Raw genomic sequence first — 15,060 nt, forward strand, 5'->3', positions numbered from 1 at the left:
TCACAGCATCAGAGTATTTCTCTCCATGTTCATTTCTGGACTTGCACTTGTATTCTCCGCTGTGATCAGATCTGATCTTTGAGATGCTGTAGATTCTTCCACATCCTACACTCTCTCCTCCTTTAATCCAGCTGATTTCTGGAGGTGGGTTTGAATCACTGCTGCAGCTCAGAGTCACTGAATCCCCCTCGACTATTTCACCAGATGGACTGATGGACACTGAGACACTCTTTGGTGGATCTAACACAGACGAATACAAAACATTACCAAAATTAACTCATTACACAAACTTATAAATCCCACATTTATGAATTACTCCACTATTTCACCAAATGAACCAGATTTAAATATATATGTAATTACTTAATTTTACAACAACATTTGTAAACGATTTCCTTCTCAACCTTATAAATGATCTTTTTTTCCTTTTAGTGACTGTTGAAGAGGCCCAGTATTTCATAGTATTTTCTGATTTGATGTTAATGTGATCCGCCCAAACTGACTGTTTTAGTTTTAGTTTCTCACGGTCCTGTCAGCAGCTTGATATAGAGTTGCTTTTATTGTGTGTGTGTTCAAGAACAAGTAAGAGTGTTTGTTTATACACTCTCAAAAACATTTTGGTAACACATTTAAATTATATCTCAATTACATCCACATTTTCCATCCATTTGGATTACATAGTTTTAACATAAATTAATAAACTTAATGTGATTCAAATGCATCAGTCACATGTATTGTAAATGGAACAGGCAAGTAATACTTCACAGCAAAGTCCCCATGTTTTTCCACACATACAGAGTGCTAAAGTAGCATTGAAGCAGTGCTGGAGTTAATGAGATATTTATATGACTTATGATTTCAGAGAAAGGACAAGAGCTCCCCAAAAACCCATTGATTCATCAGACACAGGAAGCCCTGAACTCTGCTAACTTTTCAAAGACAACTTCAGTCTGTACTCACACATAACACTGAGCTGAGCAGCAGGAGAGATGTAAGTGTGTCCATGTAGAGCACAGCTATATCTGCCTGCATCCTCTCTTCTGACTGACTGCAGCAGGAGTTGATTGTTTCCGTCTCTTCTCTCAGTTAATGGCTGTGAGTTTCTGTACCAGATGAATGTTGCTCTGTCAGTCAGAGCGCAGCTGCTTTTACATGTCAGACGGACATTATGACCCTCTGTCACTCTCTCAGGAGACTCCACCTGAAGATCTGAACACAACACACACATTATATCTAGTGCTGCTGTCAGACACTGATTATTATTCAACATAATGCACAGAAGAAGAGTGAAACATCATCAGAGTCACCTGTGACAGCAAGAGTCACTCCTGGAAGACCAAGCCATTTGCCATCAGGTCTATCAGTGATGAATCTGAAACAGTACATGTGTTCATCTTTCTGTGTCACATGACTCAATCTGATGGTGCAGTTCTGCTGTTTATCTCCCAGATACTGAAGCCTCTGACTGTATTCAGGGTCCTCAGACAGATCTGGATGCTCTTCACCCTTTACAGGGTTTTTGGTCCAGAACACTTTCATGATCTGATATCCAGTAGGGTATGTATAAGTGCAGTTCATTATCACTGATGAGTCTTTTAGTGCACAGATGTGTGAATGACCGTAACTCACACCCCAATCAGCACTAGAGACCCCTGAAACACAGAATTAATGTAGTGAACAAAATTTATATCATGTCTACCAGATCTGAGATCATCTGCAAGTGAACTCCATTAACACGATAAATATTTAACATACACATTTACCTCTGAGAATATAATCTGCTGTTACAATGATTTTTCTCCAATCAGATGCTTTCAACAACGAGCATGTTCTACCTAAACCACCTGACACTGACTAGCAAATGACAAAAAACTATTGGATATTTAGAAAAGGCTCAAATCCTTTGATGTGTCTCACCCAAACTTCCTGTTTGAAAGGAAATAGTTGAGTAGAGGACAGAAGAATATGCTCATCAGCTGCTCACTATGAGGCCTTAAAGTGTTTGTAAAGTGAATATAACAGAGACTCACCCTGAATCATGAGCAGAAAGATCAGAGGAAGACGAGGTCCCATTCTGACTGACATCAGCAGAAAATATATCTATAATACAGCATTAATCAGCACTTAAAGTCATAACTTGTACTGTATGAACATATCCTTCCCCGTTTAAAAAACAAACAAAAAAAAAACCTGCTATAGGAGACCAGAACATGACCAGATGCCATGCTTCCAAACATTACGACGGGGTTAACATTTGTCATGTCAAGACATGAATGTTATATGATCAATAATCATCAGTTTTCACTGAAGTAGGAGAGTGTTTGTCTTACCGTGTTGAAGCTCATCAGATCAACAACAACACAATAGCTGTTTTAACTCATGCACTTCAGCTTCTGGCTTTGTGTGGTTAACACTGAAACACTGGTTAAAAGCTCAGCAGAGGAAATATTAGTGTCCCTCCCTCAACAAGAGAACAACATCAGGCTACTTAAATAAAACTAAAGACAATTTTTTAAGTTAATTTAAATATAGAGAACTAGACTGAGTAACCAGACATTTTGCTGGATATTTCACAATAAGTGTGAAGATTAGTTGATGTTTTTTTATTCAGAAAGAAACTCTCTTTCCTCTTTTGTCTTGTCTGCACATCTTTGATAACTGAATCACATGATTCTCTCTTCTGTACAGCAGCGACGGTTAGAGCCAATACATTTAACATTTACTCACTAATGTGCAGACAAGCAGAAAGGTGTATTTTTTAATGACTTCATGAATGCAGACGAAGTTGACAGCATAAACTCATCTCATTACTGAACCGGCCAATCAGAATTGATATTCAAATAACAGATTTAAATATAATTTAAATTTTCTTAATAAAAATGAGTCTTGAAGCAGGAAACACAAGCAAACACATTCAAATAATAATGAGGTAAAGAGCATTGAAGAAACCAGAGGAGATGCAGGAATGGGTCAGAATTTATGAATTATGATACAAACATATGAAGGAGTTATAACAGGATAAAACAACACACAAACATGAAGATGAATTTAGTGATTTCCAGCTGATGTGCATCAATGTTGAGGTCAGTAGCAGGAGATGGTGACCTCTGCTGGTGGTTTGAGGGTTTGAACAAATATATGAGAAGATCACAAATAAAACTGATCACTCGAAGGGAAAGTTACAGAAACACAACAGACAGAATATCAGAAGCTGACAATATTGACACAATAAAGCAATACTTTCTCCATTGTGAAGGTGAAAATTGAAATATTGCAGGAAATATTTTAACTGTAAAACATGAGCTCACTTTAACATTAATATGTATATTACAATTTAATAACATTAACAATTAATTCATAACTTTATCTTGAATTAATCGGCACATGATGTGTTACGAGTAATTTAAAGTTACCATTGTGTTAAATTAGAAAATCACAGAACAGACATTACAAAAAAAGCTTTAGAAAGAATATTTAATTTAACAATACAAATAAATACCAATATATGAAATTATTTTAAAACGATGCTCCAAATATAAAACTAAAAGCGCCACTAGGGGATGGCAAACCACAGTTTTAAGTAAATTATTCAGTCTTTCATTCAATCGATTCGTTCAAAAAGCTGATTCTTTCAGAAAAGAAAGCCTTTATAAATGGCTCACTGAATCATTGACTCACTCGATAAGTTTAAAAACGTGGATTCATTCAGTAAAGAAACACCGCTGTGTGTTGATCACAACAGGGCTTTATTTTCATTGGAAAAATTAATGTGTCTAAAATGTAATTATTTGCATCTTTACCTAGCGTCTCTACTTCCTCCGCAAACTCAGAAGAGCCAGAGCCCCGGCCCCCATCATGTGCACCTTCTACAGAGGCACCATCGAGAGCATCCTGACTAGCTGCATCACTGTGTGGTATGGCGCTTGCAACGCATCCTGCCGCAAGTCACTTCAGTGCATAGTGAGAGCAGCTGAGAAGATCGTTGGTGTCTCTCTCCCCTCCCTCCAGGACATCTACAGCACCCGTCTCACCCGCAAAGCCCTCCGCATTGCAGGCGATCCCACCCACCCGACACACAGCTTCTTCAGTCTGCTGCCATCAGGGAGGAGACTGCGGAGTCTCCAGGCGAGGACTAGCAGACTGAAGGACAGCTTCATACATCAGGCTGTCAGGAAGCTGAACTCCCTCCCGTCCTTGCCCCCCCTCCCCTCTTTCACCCCCATTTAACACAGCAACACACTAGGAACTCTGACTCTGTGACACCCCCCCCCCCCCCCCCCACCGACCAACAACTGTAACCGGCACCTGTCACTTGTGCAGCATTGGCTGATCACTACCCATCCAACATTGACTGCAAATTACCTCTTCGGGTAGTCTGACAAAAACTATCCGAACAGTCTCTTCGACTTGTCACTTTAACAGACTGATAAGCTCTTCTTGCACTACACTCATAACAAAACAAAACATCTGCACAGTTTTGTTTTAGTTTTTGTACATTCAACTGGTTTGCACTCCATCTATTCTGCCATGTGCCTTATGCACTTTATCTATCTCTCTTGTTTTTATTTTCTACAATGTCCTCAGACTGATAAGCTCTTTTGCACTACAAATATATCTACACAGTGTTGTTTATTTAACTGGTTTTGCACTCTATCTGCCATGCGCCTTATGCCACTTTATCGATCTAATTCTTATTTTTTTCTACAATATCCTCATTTGTATAATTGTATAGTTGTATGTACATATGTTTAAACTGTATTTATCTGTATCTGAACGTGTTTAATGTTAACTGTATGCACCAAGGGTCTGAGAGTAATGCAATTTCGATTCTCTGTATGTATGTACTGTACATGTGGAAGAATTGACAATAAAGCTGACTTGACTTGACTTGACTACCTTATCTTCATTTTTAGATAAAATCTTTTATGTAACCTGTTTTTTTATTATTATTATTATTATTTTTACCAGCCAATGATGATTCTGAAAGCAACCATGCCGTGTTATAGTAACACATGCAGCTTTTAGTGCATCTAACTAACAGAACTGTGTGCTTGGATTTCAGCATTGCTGTTAATGTTATATTTTAACAAATAGCTTGCTTCATGAATTCAGTTCAACAGAAGAGGGTAAACTTTATCACTCGACAGAATCTGCACAAGCATTTTAGAAGCTGTTCTTGCTCTGTCCCAGCAATAGATACAAATGTCTCTAATAGAGCGCCGTATACTCAAGCGTAACTTCAACCGCTCAGGTAATGACAATATGACCCTTTACAGGGGCTGAGAAAATGACATTTTAAAATCAGTCAGAGCTACAGAGCTGTGTAATATGAACGGCTCACAAATTAAGTCTTCTTAATTCATGGACATGATATAGTCCTACATATGCTATAGCACGTTAAATGAAGTCAGACATTATTGCACTTTTCACAGTACACGAAGCAGACATACTTTAACATTGAGCAGTTTTAGCTGGGCGATGCTGATAAAAATGATCCACTGTTTTAGATCTGGCTGTTTTGTATAATGTATATTTATATATAGCCCATATTCATTATTTTAGGATCGGTGCATAAGCACAAATTTAGATATGATGATAATTCACTGTAGTTCAGTAAGACATGAACAAATGGTTTTATTTTAAAGAACAACTGCGGTGACAATAATACCAAATAGCCCATCAGCGTGAACCGGGGTTTTATGTGTGGATAATGGAAATAAAAACCTTGCTGAAACAATAGGAAAGAAAAGGGAAAGGGAAGTGGTGTGTGGCCAAGTATGTGACTCATACTCAGAATATGTGCTCTGCATTTAACCCATTCAAGTGTACTCACAGTAGTGAACATACACCCGGAGCAGTGGGTATATATATATATATATATATATATATATATATATATATAGATAGATATATATATATATAGATAGATATAGATATATAAATATATTTATATATAGTTATTTATTTTTTGCATATAGGCATTTGAAATGTTTTTGTTTACTAAAACAGCTGTTAATAAAACTGACCTATAGCAAATATTATTAATGTGCTTTAGTGCGTATTTAAGCAATAAATGCTCATACATGTTCTCTGCAACATTTATACATAGGCTATATGTGTTGACCCCCACAGGTCCGCACCGCCACAACTCGTTCTTGTTCCAGTGGCTCTGGAACCCGGGTCTCCGGCGCGCGCTCTAAAAAGAAGGCTGGAGGCCACGACTTCTAGAATCGGTCGCTAGAGGCCTGATTTTGAGATCAGGGGAGTGAGGTTTACACGCAACAACTCGTTATGGACCTATTATTACATATGCATACATTAAATGACTGGTTTTGTGACTCAATTCTTTAAAAAACAACCAGGAATCACTACTATATTAGGCCTACTGTTTTTAGATTTTTAGTAGTTATTATAGTCTTTAATACATAAAAAATATTAATCACAGAGAATGTCTCTTTTACTCATTAAAAGTGCTCACGTACCTATTGCACAGATTTACAGCTCCGCGTGATTTAATATTAGTCCTGCCATATTTTTTTCCACCCATGAACTCAGCAGCTGATTTCACCAGAGGAGGAACCGAGACACCAGGCTTGTTCGACTTCATGCGGCGCTGCAAAGATCGGTTACCGCCCGACAAGTGCTATGCACTCTGCTTACAACATTTGTCCGACTTTGATCGGCGCTGCAGCCGCGCCTTACGATCACATGTGCCATCAAAATACCGCGAGAGCAAAACGAGACCAGCTGCCGAGGTCAGGCACTGCAGTAGCTCTTTTATTATTTTTATTTATTATTATTATTATTAACAAGAACAAGTTACATATAACAAACATTATATATGATGTAAATTATATTATACACTAGAGAGGCTGTATACTAATACAGAATTATACAAAAATATTAAAGCGTTTACAAACTTTCACCGTTTTAAATGCCTTTTGTTTCATAGAAAATCTTATAGTATCAATATAACGCTCCTCACAAATTTCCTTCTTAAAAGAAAAAAAAACACGTTTTTTTCTTTTTTTTTTTTTTTTTGGCTGGAGAACTTACATTTGTGAATATGAATTTGTGTTGCATATAAAAACAAGATTTATCATGTAAACGTGATTGTGCTTTTCTCTGCTATTCTCAGCGGTTTTCAATCCTGTTCCACATTTTGCATGTCTCTCTTATCTGACACACTCATTTGAGTTCATGGAGCTCTCTCCTAATGAGCTGATGATCTGAATCAGGTGTGTATGACATGCCCAGGAACAAGTTTGAAAACCACTGCTCTAAGATATTTCCAAAACAAAACAAAATGACTGTCAATGTTTTGTGCCGTAAAATCACAGACATTTTGCCAAAATGTTTTTACAAAAAGGCAATGCCAAAACAAATATAGTTTCATGGCAACTGACACAAAAATAGCAACTAAAATCAATATCAGATTTATATTTTACCAAATAATATTTGGCTGGGGGGCGCTACAGTTGCTCAAAATCGGCTGCGAAAGCCTTGATGAAGACTTTATTCTCATTGGTTAGATTCTGTGATGACGAGCACAACGTGTATGTGATCAGTGAATCAAGCCACTTCATGAGGATTATGTCAACATCAATACATAACCATTAACACCTGATCACATTGTCAATTAGAAATTGAATTAGAAGTTGTTTGGTGAACATTTAATTCATGTGAAAAGTGAGATACTCGTTTGATTCCTAACATTATTTACACTGAAGGTCATGTGATAAGACATTTCTTTGCTTACTGTCACAGAGATTAGCATCAAAGTCTGTAATACGACGCAGGGACTTTTGGGGAAAATAAAACACCTAAATTATAGGGAACAGCAAATATACGCTTTTATTTCAGGAAATCCTTGAGAAAACACAAAGTGTAGGTCCACAACATTTCAGTGAAATCACATGATCAGCTTTTTCTATCAAAACACATTCACCTTTCAAACAAGCCAATTTCAACCTCCTTTATTTGATTTATTTCTTTTCTATATCCCAACTAAAGCAAGTACTAATCTCCATGAAAGTACTGGTGTTTTTGTTGTTTAACCCTCTTCTGTTGAATGATCTGTTGGGTTTTAAAGGGTTTCTGTTGTCTGTGATTCATTAGCTCATTCATGAGCTCAATCCAATTTCACATTGCTGTAGTGTACAGACACCGGTTAGTACTGCGTTATGAACTATATGATGTAATTAACTCACGTAAATATAGATCCTTTGTTTTTTGTTGGTGGAGGTGGTTTGCTCAGACTTGAACAAACGAACATTAAGAGAACACCCGGCACAACCTTGATATCCTTTCCTGTAAATCGGGGCTTTTCTCATTCTCTCTCTCTGGTATCATGATACAATTAACTGTACATTTTGTCATTGTACCCATAAAGCAGACTTGACTTGACTTTCAAGTGTAACCATAACCACATACTGTTATTAAATGCTGTATATTATAAACTATGTGCAGTCTTTTGGTTTAATGTCAACATCCAAATACTTCCTTTTGCAATACAATATAGTCACACAAAAACAATCCTTCCCCAAATATTTTGCTATTGTAACTGCACTTATTTCCATTATTGGTATAAGTAGAAATGGCTGGTCATAGACAAGAAATGTGCAGTTTTTTTTTTATCATCATGCTGATAACATTTCTTTAGTCATTGGCTTGTATGAATAACATTACCTTGCTTGAAGTTAGTTAGAATAAAATAAAATAAAATAAAATAACATGAATGTAAGTGTTAAAATGTAATGTTAACACAATTTTAATACATTATCTCATCCATGAACATGGTTTCTAATTAACGGCCAAAATATGCTTTGAATTTACTGATTGTTCAAATAACTTTAGGATGATATTTAGGTTAAAAATTCACCACCAACAAAAAAAGAAGATCAACTCTATGGCTACTATTATTATAATACAACATCTATGGAAACACAAGGTTGATGCTGAAAAATGAACATTTTATAATACATGGTCTTTCAACCTTCTGACCTTATTTAATATCTGATGGGTGGTGGCTGTTTTGCATTGGAATGCAGTTGGACAGCTAATGTTACTCTGTCAGGTTTGAGCGAAACTTCACTTTCCCTGCACAATTCCCACAGATGCAGTCCATGAGGTTTGTGGTCATCTGGGACGGGGAAAACGCTGTATACTGGACATTTTGTAAGAGCTGTTCACCCTTAAAAAAAAAATTGAAGGAGAGGCAAATCTCGCAAAATGAACCATCTTCTGCCGGTTTTCAATCCAGTAAGTCATCTTTTTTTTATTTATTTTTTTTAATCAGGATACTTGTAATCCTCGTCAGATTAATATTCTATTGTTAAACAAATGAAAACATTTTCAACTAAATGTATTTGATGTATTAAATGCATTATTTCTTTATCTATGCTGTATTACCTAAAACATTTATCAGATAAGGAATGCATTTTCAAAATTTTAGGATTCATCCATTGTCTGGTGTGAAACTCTTAAATAATCACCACTGTTTGTAATTTTAGGTAAAAAACTGCGCTATGGTAAAACCTGCTAATTGGTTAATTGAAGTTTTCTTTGCTATATACAGTGGAAGATCTGTGATAGATCTAATGGGCATTTTATGTAATTTTACAGTAAAATACTGTTAAATCTAACAATGTTGGAAGTAAAAACACAATCATCTTATAATTTACACTGAAAACCCATAAACTAACAGCCCCATCTTGCAGCTCCTCTGGGATCTTTCGTAAGTCATTTTAAATGTTTGGTAGACATGTAATCACATATTGAAATAAGTTACACACATTTAAAAAAAAAGACATTTATCAGACAAAAAATGAGAAAAATCTTTCATTATTTTGACCCACAATAAGAGGATCCCATATAAAAGCATCATTCATGGTGGACTACATCCTTACAAATTCATCATCATCCAAGGAGTCACCAATCCTCGAGCGGATAGGTTTGACAACATCATTTCTCTCTGATGCAAATAATATATATTCTGTTTTAAAATATAAATGCTTCTCTTTCTCCAACAGAATGGGGTTTAGTCTACGGCACAAAAGTGGAATTGCATTTGATTGCATTGCTCGTTTTGATAAGAATACGGTTGTGTGCAACAGCTGTGAGAATGGAAACTGGGGCGAGAAGGAATGATTTGCAGACATGCCGTTTAAAAGAGGACAGCCTTTTCAGGTACTAAAAGCATTATTAAAGTCAAGCAAACAGTCGGTAATTGAATAACATCAAATAAACTAATTACAAGCACTAGCCCTAATAAATGCAACAGAACAAAGATACAAATGAATGAAATGTGTTGGTCAGGCACAGAAATTGAATAATCGAATTGACACTGATTGTCACAAATTGTCAATTGACACTGCACTGTATAATCTAAGTATTTATTACTCCTTAGTTAAAAGTTAAATTAATTAACATTAATGACACAGACAGAAGTAGATATATTAGGCTGCTGTCACTTTAAGATCCAATGCACAGATCCAATACTGATGCTTATATCATATCTGCACTTTGTTTATTATGAGATAATTAGTGAGATTTTGGAGAACTTTAATCCCTGCTATCCACAATGCCATACTTTTTGCGAATTGTTTTCCAGACATAGACTCCAGCTGCTCCAGCTGCACACACAGCTCCTGTAGCTATTAGCAGTGGTGCTATGATCGGCTCTGTTAATACCAGGACAGAACCTGCTGCTATGGATCCTACACCTACTGGAACAGCTGCTGCTGCAACTTTATTCATGGTTTCTAGAATTTCATTAAATGGCTTTCTTCTCATCATTTTGTCAAACATGTAATTTGTGTAGTGCTCCCATTGATTTCTTTCTGCTATGTCTTCAATCTTCTCCAGCAGATCTGAGACCTGATTGTGATCGTCTCTATCCTGATTGTTGAATGAGTGGAATCTGCCACCGCATGTGTTGACCAGTGTCTGAAGAAAGCTTCTCTCGCCGATATACTGATCGAATGATTTCCCCCTCAGATGATCAGCATGAGTGAACAGAATGATGGTGTGACATAAACTAATGCGTTCTGACGTAAACTTTCAAATTCATGAAAATGTTTGTGTTTTCAAAACATTAGTTGGTACGAAATAAATGTACACCTGCTCATTAGGTGTAAATGGTGCATAAAACATTCGGTGTTCTTTTTGGTAGACCGATGACACTGAAATTTGAACGGCATGAGCACATAACACACACGACAGAGGACTGACAGCCACACACCACTTCCTTTTTTCCCTTTCCCTTAAACCTCATTTTAAGCTAACCTTGTAAAACGTTAGTTAACAACACTACAAAATTACACAAAATAGCAGCTCACTACATTCTATCAATGTAGGGTATGGCATATTTTTAAAACAAAATGTATACTTTTTATAGTAATGACCCACAGTATGTCAAGATAAGTGAAATGACATATCTTACCAAATTAATCGATGCCACCTTCAATTGAAATCAGAGGCACTGAAGACACTGATTTAAAATTATAAATATTGATATTCCTACATTTTAGGGCAGGGCGTTTATTTTACGAAATCAGGCATTTTCATAATTTATCTTTTAACTGAGTTGTTTTAAGTAACCCTTTGTTACCTTTACTGATCAGGGACAGACAGAGTACTATTAAATTCGTTCATTCGTGCTCTGTTCTGACAGGCTTCTGAAAATATTCAACAGGTTTGTGGAAGAAACAGACATTCAGTTACAGTATATGAGTAAGTGATTATACTCACAGAAAATCTGTTCTTCTGTTCTGTCTGGTCAAACACGCCTCTCCCGTGAATCTATGGTTTAGATCAGCGGTGTAGAGCAGAGGATGGATGGATTTAGGCTGAAGAGATTCAGATCCCAGAGAAGATCCTAGAAAACAGGACTGGGTTGGACTTGAGGCGGTGCTACATGTGTCCTTAACTCTCATTGGCTCGGTCGTCTTTCATATTCATGATAGGAAATATGTTCGTAGCGCACTGCTTCTGAAGGAATGGTTTTGCTAAATTAAGCTGGTCACAGATGAACCCAGAATATTAAACTGGAATTGCGCTGGTTGTCTCCAGATCTTCATGTAGAATGATTGATAAAATGTGGATTAGGCTACTTCGTATAACCGGAATGACGAGAAATAAATTAATATTATTTTAGGGTGACCATACTTCACATTTCTCCCAGACGCGTCCTGGCCAGGGTTTCTATATTGCTTTGATTCAAAGTACCTCGAGAGTGTTTCGAAAACATAAGGAATCGATGTCAAACACGGCACGCAAACAAAGCCAAAACTAGATATTTTAGGCAATATAGAAATCCTAGCCAGGACGCGTCCGGGATGGTCACCCTAATTATTTAATAAATATAAATAACATTGCAATATGTATAGTTTGGTGCGGTATAAGCAATAAATGAAACTGCAAATGAGCTGAGAGGGAAGGAACACACTGCACACACACAGCCCTGATAGCTTTTCCTGTAATTCAAGGCTTTTCCTGTAGAGCACGGTTTACTTTCAGTTTCACTTTAGCAGAAACAGCATTACGTAAGACAGAATGAATGATTATCAGATGTGCGTTGATTTCTTGCGAACATTTCACATTTGAACAAATAGGAGAGCTGTCAGACAATACATGTAAAAACTTTTTTTTTTTTTGGAAAAAGTAACTCGTATATTTTGTTGTAAATGTGACAGTAATGCATTGCTTTACATTCTTACATAAAAAAGTAATCTGATTACATAAATGCAGAAGGTCTTATAATGTCTGCTACAAACAATTTAGGCGTAACATTTAGGGCCCTAAATCTGTGAAGTCGAACACACCTCGTTTTCCATCGTTAAACTAGCAAAAGTGGATTCAGACATAAGTGCGCCTACACCTCAGACCATGCGCTTAGATTGTTAAAATAGGACCCACTGCTATGACTTTCCACTTTGGTTTCACCTGTGATTCGCTTGATAAATTGTTCGTGTTTTCAGAGCTACAGACTCATATCTGATTACTGATAATATCAGTAAAAACACTTTTCTGTGATCAAAGTAATATTGTTTAAATTGTTTTCAGTATTTGTGCAGCAGATCTTCATCACGCTCTGCTCATCTTCACACGTTTGTCCGGAGCTGCTAATGTCACTGAAGGTTTATAGTGCTGAATTCTTCTCACCAGTCTTGCGTAACTGTTCCAGAATTTCCAGGTCAATGCCCCCTATTTTATTTATTTATTTATCTTTATTTTAGTTTGCTTTGATGGTTTTGCAGAATAAAGTGACAAAGTGGGGTTCTTTGAAATGTTTCATGTTGATTATTTTCATGCAGAAAGAGGCAAAGAAATGCAGAGAAAGTAAATTCATGAGGAAGCATCTGACATCATCTTCCTCTGTTTGCTCTCTGTTTTCATCATTTCACCTCTGATAGATGAGAGACTCACTGAAACACGGTAAAACTATTCCATATTTCTCTGTTTGTACATTGGACATTTCATTCTTCTTTTGGTTTTCTGTGTTTTTTTTATTCGTTGTAAATGTTTAGTTGTAGTTAATATTCTGTAGTCAGTAATATTGAATACTGTAATACTGAAACCTCAGTATTCAGCAGACTATTATTAACATTTCATGAGGAATAAAATGATGTACAATGAACACACTATAACTCCTTACTTAAAAATATCAACTATTGAATCTTTTCATTGTGTTAAAGGTTGCATATCCTTTATGTTTGTAATGGTACAAACCCTTTAAATATGTTAAGCTATAGAGACAGAGAAAACTTTGTATCATATTATAACTGATTGTTTATTGGTTGTTGTAGGTGTTGCTATGGTGATGTCGGTCAGAATGGCTCCTCCTCTTCCTCTGATCTGTCTGCTCATGATTCACAGTGAGTCACTGATGTTACAATAACACTTCTCTCTGTATTCATTGATCAAAGTAATTTTATTTACATTTATTTCAAAGTATTTTATTATTTGTGCAGCATAAATTGTGGCAAATGTCTGATTTCTACTCTTCTTCATCACCCTCCACTCATCTTCTTACTTTGCTCATTAGAAATAGTTCAGTATTTGTAGAAGCAGCTTTATTATGAGGTGTTTCAGGGCTTTATTGAGCTGTGCTGACATGCTCCTGAAGCTCAAGCACTAGAGGGGTAATAAATGAATCGCAGGTCAACACTGATCCCTAGTGGAGTGTTTCTGTTGAGTTCTGACTTCATTACGCTTAATTAACTTTTGTCTGGTATGTAAATATGTATTTGATTAATTTGATGTTATTTGTGGCTGATTTTTTTTATTTATTGTTTCCTCTGGTGTCACTTCTCTGTTTCTGTGTGTTTACTTCTGCTACAATCTTCAATATTCAACAAAGATCACAAAGCGCTGAAATAATTATCACAGTAACTGGGTTTTGAGAAGATTAGTGTCGTGTTCTGAAGTGTCAGTTTGATGTAATACAATTATTATAATTATTTTCTGACTTTTCATGATCCATTGTAACTGATAAAACAGCATATTCATCTTGATGAATTGTGCATTTTATGGGTTTCTAGTGCTGATTGGGATGTGAATTACAGTCATTCACACATCTGTGCACTAAAGAACTCATCAGTGATAATGAACTGCACTTATACATACCCTACTGGATATCAGATCAGGAAAGTGTTCTGGATAAAAAAACCCTGTAAAGGATATAGAGCCTCCAGATCTGTCTGAGGACCCTGAATACAGTCAGAGGCTTCAGTATCTGGGAGATAAACAGCAGAACTGCACCATCAGACTGAGTCATGTGACACAGAAAGATGAACACATGTACTGTTTCAGAATCATCACTGATAAAGATAAATATAAATGGATTGGTCTTCCAGGAGTGAATCTTACTGTCACAGGTGACTCTGATGAGGTTTCACTCTTCTTCTGTGCATTATGTTGAATAATAATCAGTGTCTGACAGCAGCACTAGATATAATGTGTGTGCTGTGTTCAGATCTTCAGGTGGAGTCTCCTGAGAGAGTGACAGAGGGTCATAATGTCCGTCTGACATGTAAAAGCAGCTGCGCTCTGACTGAC

The 15,060-nt window shown here is 36.5% G+C and overlaps 1 protein-coding gene and 1 long non-coding RNA gene across 2 annotated transcripts in view; both read right to left on the bottom strand.

Annotated features, from left to right (window-relative positions):
• The window catches only part of LOC306872980 (B-cell receptor CD22-like), a 49,637-nt gene that overhangs the window by 7,654 nt on the left and 26,923 nt on the right, over positions 1–15,060 (bottom strand). The window lies entirely within an intron of this gene.
• On the bottom strand, positions 1,308–11,868 carry LOC306873007. The gene is made up of 3 exons (XR_013784447.1): positions 11,752–11,868; positions 2,031–2,100; positions 1,308–1,652 (listed from the first exon to the last, which is right to left on the bottom strand). It is a non-coding gene; the product is annotated as an uncharacterized lncRNA (long non-coding RNA).

The sequence above is a fragment of the Barbus barbus genome (genome assembly GCF_936440315.1).
Source record: "Barbus barbus genome assembly, chromosome: 7".
NCBI classification, from domain to species: Eukaryota; Metazoa; Chordata; class Actinopteri; order Cypriniformes; family Cyprinidae; genus Barbus; species Barbus barbus.